This window comes from Pistacia vera, unplaced genomic scaffold (genome assembly GCF_008641045.1).
Source record: "Pistacia vera cultivar Batoury unplaced genomic scaffold, PisVer_v2 Contig878, whole genome shotgun sequence".
NCBI classification, from domain to species: domain Eukaryota; kingdom Viridiplantae; phylum Streptophyta; class Magnoliopsida; order Sapindales; family Anacardiaceae; genus Pistacia; species Pistacia vera.
In genome coordinates, this window is record NW_022196754.1 from 1,322,918 (window position 1) to 1,330,157 (window position 7,240).

General features: G+C 36.5%; 1 non-coding gene across 1 annotated transcript; it reads right to left on the bottom strand.

Annotated features, from left to right (window-relative positions):
* Positions 1 to 6,242: 6,242 nt before the first annotated feature.
* On the bottom strand, positions 6,243 to 6,349 carry LOC116119260. The gene has a single exon (XR_004126361.1). It is a non-coding gene; the product is annotated as a small nucleolar RNA R71 (small nucleolar RNA).
* Between the last annotated feature and the right edge of the window lie 891 nt (positions 6,350 to 7,240).

Sequence of the window (7,240 nt, forward strand, 5' to 3'; positions counted from 1 at the left end):
AAGAGATACTGTGCACATTTCAACATGAATTTCCAAGCTATGGAAATTCTACACTTGCTTTCTTTAGTAAATGAGAAACTATACATACTTGCATGTTAGCTTAAAAGACAATTACTAGTCATTTTCTTTTCTTTATTTCTTATTCTTTGCTAATATATTCTTTCATATTCTCATTTACAAAATCAAGGCTATACATATATATCATATACACAAAATATGCATGATCAAGCCCATTCTTTAATATGCTTTCCAAATTTACATATATTAACTTGCAAATTCATTATGGCATAATGGTATGTCATGACATATTCTACGATTTTCTACTATCACAAGTGCCATATCAAAGTAACACTTTCATGTGCTATTCAAGAAGTAGTAAAGGTTCAAGTAACTAGAACCAAGCACTAAGGGCCATTTCTCTCATGGAACTAACATGACCAAGTGATATATTAAATTTTGGCATAACAATATGCACTCTTGAATACTAACATTTGCACTTGGTTAAGCCCAAACATAATCTTCCTACGTCATTCTTGCCTTTCTCTAACCCTTTCTTCATTAGGATTTAGCCAACTGATGCATGCATTTTCTCTTTGAATTTTCATCAAACACTTCATATGCACATGCAACTACCATGTTGGCTACACTTCCAAAACTCTCTAATTCAACCAAATTGTGAGCCAAAAACTCACTAACTTTAGTATCAAACCTGGCCGAATTCATCACTTCTCTACACTCCAAAAATTTCAACACAAAATATTCCACAACTTTACCAAACCATCACATAACCATACACTACTTCTCATGGCTAGAATTTATGCATCGTTAAACATAAAAAACAGCCAATAATTCTCTCATACCATCATATAAAAACATGCAAAAATTCATTTAACACAAGTCTTGCTCAAATCGAGGTTCAAATTAGGTTTACTTACCTTGAATATGTCAGATCACTTCCCTTTTGCTCTAAATCTCTTCCTCTTGGACCTAGATCATATAAAAACCATAAGAATTTAAAACTATAAAGTTTAATCACACTCTTTTTGCTAGAATCTTACCTTAGGATGCCTTAGGATTGAAAATCTCCAAAAATCCAAACCAAATCCTATGATTTTCCTTTGAAATTTAGAGAAGAAAATTGAGAGAAAAATGGGGTAAAGGTGGTGTGAACAAGGGCTGAAGGTTTGTTAGGGTTTCTTCAAATAAAGCCTTATATCAAATAATATAAACATGTATTCCCATTTTGCCCTTGTACTTTCTATGAAATTCCATCCATGTCCTTTAGTCAATTACCAAAATACCCTCACTTTTATTATCTTCTTCACATTATTTTGCTTCCTTTTACTTCCCACTTTTTCATCTAATTTTGAGTGAAAAGTCTATTTTACCCCTAATGAAGTTTTAATGAATTTTCTTCATATTTGTCTAAGGTAACTTCAAAGAAATCCAACTAAGGGTATTAGGGCATAAGTAAAATTACGTACTTTAAAGAGGGTGTTACAATTCTCCCCCCCCCCCCCCCCCCCAAAAAAAAAAAGAATTTCGTCCCTGAAATTCAAGTGAGCAACTCAGGATAGCGGTTACGTACATCTTGCTCCACTTCCCATGTAGCTTCTTCTACTGTATGATTCCATAGAACCTTTACTAGTGGAATACTCTTATTTTGAAGCTCCTTAACTTTTCTGTCCAGTATCTGAACTAGGCGCTCCTCATAAACAAGATTCTCCTCCAATTCCACTTCTTATGCTTTCAATATATGGGAGGAATCGCTGACATACCTTCGAAGCATTGATACATGGAAAACATGGTGCACTTTATCCATATTTGGTGGTAGCGCTAACTGGTACGCTACTTTGCCTACTCGTTGCAATACTTCAAAGGGTCTAATGTATCTAGGGGCATGTTTTCCTTTACCACCAAAACGTATTACCCGCTTGTAGGGGCAAATCATAATAAACACTTTATCACCCACTTCAAATTCTATATCCTTTCTCTTTAAATCTGCATAGCTCTTTTGTCTGTCTTGAGCGTGCTTCATTCTAATTCTAGTCAACTTAATATCTTCCATCATTTTCTGAGTTATCTCCGATCCAAGAGCTACATTCAAAGCATCTTTCTCTCCTACCTTATCCTAGTGCAGTGGGGATCTACATCATCTACCATATAGAGATTCATAATGAGCCATTTTAATTGTAGACTGGTAACTGTTATTGTAAGCAAACTCTATCAATGGTAGCATCTCATGCCAGGTCATTTTATAATCCATGCAACATGCTCTCAGCATGTCCTCAAGCATCTGATTGGTTTTCTCAATTTGGCCATCTGTCTGTGGGTGGTAAGCTGTACTAAATGCTAACCTGGTACCCAAGTTTCTCTGTAGACTAGTCCAGAAAGCTGAAACAAATCTGAAATCTCTATCTGATACTATTGTCTTGGGCATCCCATGCAATCTAACTATCTCTCTAATGTAGATTTGGGCCAACTGATCTAAGGTGGTATTGTCCTTTACTAGAAGAAAATGCGCTGATTTGGTTAATCTGTTTGCTATCACCTATAGCGCATTATAACCCTTTTTAACTCTTGGAAGGCCTGTAATGAAATCTATTGATATATCTTCCCATTCCCATTCAGGAATGCTGTGTGGCTGAAGCAGTCCTGATGGTCTCTGGTGGTCTGCTTTAACCTGTTGACAAACCAGACATTTTGCTACATAATCACCGATATCTTTCTTCATACTTGGCCGCCAATAACTCTTCTTTAAATCTTGAAACATTTTGGTTCCTCCAGGATGTGCAGTATATGGCATGTCATGAGCCTCTACAAGAATTCTCTTTCTTAGCTCAGCATCCTGGGGAATGCATATACGGCTCCTAAAATTTAGAGCACCAGCTGAAATCTGATACTCTGATATCTTGCCTTCCAACACTTGTCAACTCATTTTCTAACACCACTTATCGACAGCTTGCTTTTCTTTAATCTCTTCCAGTAAAGTAGATTGAATTTCTAACTTGGCAATTCTTCCTGGTACCATCTCTATCTGTTCCTTGAGAAATTCTTCCAATAGTTCTTTCTGTACTGTGAGTTGAGACAAAAAGGCTTTTCTACTCAAGGCATCAGCTACCACATTGGCTTCTCCAGTTTGATACTTGATTTCACAATCATAATCCTTTACTAGCTCCAACCATCTCATTTGTCTCATATTCAGCTCCTTTTGGGTGAAGAGATACTTCAAACTTTTATGATAAGTAGAAATATTACTTTTTGCCCCATGCAAGTACTACCTCTATATCTTTAATGCAAAGACTACAGCTGCTAACTCTAAATCATGCGTAGGGTATCTTGTCTCATACTTTTTCAACTGTCAGGAAGCATAAGCTATTACCCTACCCAATTGCATCAATACAGCACCAAGTCCCTGAAGTGAGGCATCTGTATAAATATCATAGTCTACACCTTCTTGTGGTAACACCAGAATAGGAGCTGTGGTGAGTCATTCTTTTAACTTTTAAAAACTCTCTTAAAAGAGTTCCCTATTCGGTAAGAGTTGTAAGTGGCTTAGCCAACTAGGCAAATCCTGCTACAAACCGTCTGTAATAACCTGCAAGCCCTAAGAAACTTCTAACCTCTTTCACTGTCTTTGGCCTTTGCCACTCTAGAATTGCCTTTACCTTGCTGGTATCTACTGAAACACCTTCTTTTGAGACAATGTGGCCGAAAAAGATAACTTGATCCAGCCAGAACTCACATTTAGAAAATTTGGCATACAACTTCTTATCTCCCAATCGCTGCAGCACAAATCTCAAATGCTCTTCATGCTTTTCTCTTGTCTTAGAATAAACTAGGATGTCATCAATAAACACCACTATAAACCAATCAAGACAGTCATGAAAGACCCGGTTCATTAAATCCATAAAGACTGATGGGGCATTGGTTAACCTGAAAGGCATCACCACAAACTCTAATATCCATATCTGGTACGAAATACAGTCTTGGCAATATCTTGCTCTGTAACTCTTACTTGATGATAACCCGACCTCAGATCAATCTTTGAAAACACTGCTGCTCCTTTCAGTTGATCAAATAAATCATCTATGCGAGGTAACAAGTATTTATTATTCACTGTCATTTTATTTAGTTATCTGTAATCTATGCACATCCATAGCGACCCATCTTTCTTTTTCACAAATAGAATTGAAGCACCCGAAGGAGAATGGCTAGGTGATAATCCTAGGATTATACTGTTTTATCTAGGCTTTTTGGCCGGATTTTGGATACTTCTTATTTCGTTTGTGCCTGAATTCCAACTTAATTGCATATATTTTATGTTTTGGGCCAAAACATGTAGTTAGAGCAAAAACTGAGCAGAATTGAGTTTCTAGACCTAGAAGCAAGCAAATCTCAAGACTCGGGGAAGTTCTAAAGCGGATTTGAAGCACTATGAAGCTTGTTCCTATTGGAGAGCACCAAAGATTGAAGATTCAAGCAAGGAACAAGCGGAGGGCAGTTCCATAATTTCAGAATTGTTCATAAAAGTTCACCGCGGTGAAAAACTCTCGAGACAGATTAAGAATTTTAAACCAACTCGTTGCCGCCATGAAGTTTATTCTTCGCCACGGCAAAGTCTACAAGTTTCAGTTTTTCAAAACTGTGCGTCTTATTTTAGGCGAAAGTTTTTAGGAATTTTTCGGACCGGCTATATAAGTGAGACTTAGTCATTTTAATGAGGAGTTCGACATTTTTGGGAGAAAAGAAGAGAAGATTGGAGATTGAACTCTTTGGATTCATCAAATAGGGAAGATTTTGTTCTCTTCTCTTTATTCCAACATGTTGAATGCATTGTTTACTATTTTTTTTTTTTTTTTGATTTGTGTTAATTTTAGCATGAACTAACTCACTTTTGGGTTAGGGTTTTGATGTAATTGGGATTTTTATGTTTAATCAATAAATTGATGTTGCTTTTACATTCTATTGCATGGATTGTGTGATTGCTCTTGTTTTTATTGAATTTACTTGTTGAGCATGATGAGACTGAGAAGTGAATCATGTATTAGCTTCTTAGGGTAACTGCCATTGTTGTATTAAACGCTAGAGATAGGTTTGAGAATCAGTGAAATCAATTTAGGATTCCATTTAGCTTAACGAACTTGGAACTATTAACCTTCAAATTGTTGGGTGTAGAAACTTAATAGGGATAAGTAGGAAAGTATAGCCTGAGAAGGTATGTTTTACACATTAGGGAGTCCGATTTATAGTCCGTGCATGTGAGTGTAGAAGTAGCATAATTCGTAGATTAATTCATAAAATCCTAGTGAAGTCAAAACCCTAACCGTTTGTTTTAATTGATATTTCTCTTGAATTAACCTTACTGTTATTAATTAGTTTTTAAAGTACGTAGTAAATTTTGTTTTCACTTTAGCTTAAATTTCTCCTGCAAATCCAAACATCTTTCGATTTCTCCAACTTGATAAACAGTTAGGAAAATCAGTGCTTAACAAGCAATCCTCGTGGGAACGATACTCTACTTATAACTTTATTACTTTTTGTGACTAGTACACTTGCTACACATTGCATGTTGTAATTTCAACGCATCAAGTTTTGGTGCCGTTGCCGGGGAATTGATTTTTGTGTTAACATTGAACTTTTCTTGTGTTAGCTAGATTGGAGTTTAATTTTAGTTTTAATTGTTTTCTAATTTAATTTTGCTATTCTTTTCTATTAGCTTGTGATCTCACACTTTCTTTATTTCTGTGTAGTTTATGCGAAGAGCTAGACGTCATCTAGTGGTTCCTATTGATCCAGAGATTGAAAGAACTACAAGAAGACTTAACAGAGAAAGAAGAGAACGAGAGGCGATTGTCATTGAGATGGTGGAAAATAGAACATTGAGGGAATTTTTAGTACCCACGGTTGATGGTAGTGGTCCAAGTATAACTAGGCTACCAGTGCAAGCCAACAACTTCGAAATAAAGCCGGCAATCATCCAGATGATCCAACAGTTGGCACAATTTAAGGGAGATCTGAAGGAAGATCCAAATTCACACATTGCGAACTTCTTGGAGATCTATGATACCTTCAAATCAAATGGAGTGTCAGATGACACCATCAGATTAAGATTGTTTCCTTTTTCATTAAGGGATAAAGCAAAGGGATGGTTAATGGCACTACCACTAGGAACAATGACAACCTGGAATGAATTGGCACAGAAGTTCCTGACTAAATACTTCCCTCCAGTGAAATCTGTAAAGATGAGAAATGATATCACATTGTTTCTACAGGAAGAGACTGAGTCACTTTATGAAGCTTGGGAAAGATATAAGGAACTGCTGAGAAAGTGTCCACACCATGATTTGCCAGTTTGGGTGCAAGTCCAAACGTTCTATAATGGGTTGATGGTTAATGTGCAAATGATGGTGGATGCAGCATCTGGAGGAGTATTGCCAAACAAGACACCCGAAAAAGCTTATGAGTTGCTTGAAGTCCTGGCAAGTAACAACTATTAGAGACCCAATAAGAGAATATGGTCAAAAAAGTCTATGGGGATTCATGAAGTTGATGCTTACACGGCCATTTCAGCCCAACTTACAGCACTTCAGAAGCAATTAGGAGGTTTGTTGGTGAATTCTATTCAAACACCTCAACTAACATGTGATTTTTGTGCAGGTAACCATGCAAGCAATGAATGTCAAGTGGGGAACACCTTTGCTTCAGCTTCATCATCATCGGAACAAGTCAACTATTTGGCAGGGAATCAAAGACAACAGAACAATCCTTTCTCCAACACGTACAATCCTGGTTGGAGAAATCATCCAAACTTATCTTGGGGCAATCAGAATCAGTAGAATAACTTATATGAGTGTAATTTATATATTTTTATTCCTTCCATATTATGTTTTTCATTATGTTTTATGCCTAGTTGATTTTATTAGAGTTTATTTTGTAGGTTTGGCATATTTAGATAGACTTTATGAAATAATTGAGAAAAGATTAGGAAATTCCAGATTTTTTGTTATTCTGACCAGTGCTGCGTTTTTCAGTTTTACATGAGTCAGATTTCTCGATTGCAAAAGTGTCTTCAGAAAACATAAACTAGACAAATCAAGATTTCTAGGAACGTATTATGGCGAGAATCTGAGTTCGTTTGGGTCCTCATTAGTGTGTTGCAAAACGACCTAGAATCCTAATCGCAGAAGGATTCCTAGCTGAGTGTTGAGTTCTTCGATGGGCCTAACTGGGTTTCCGA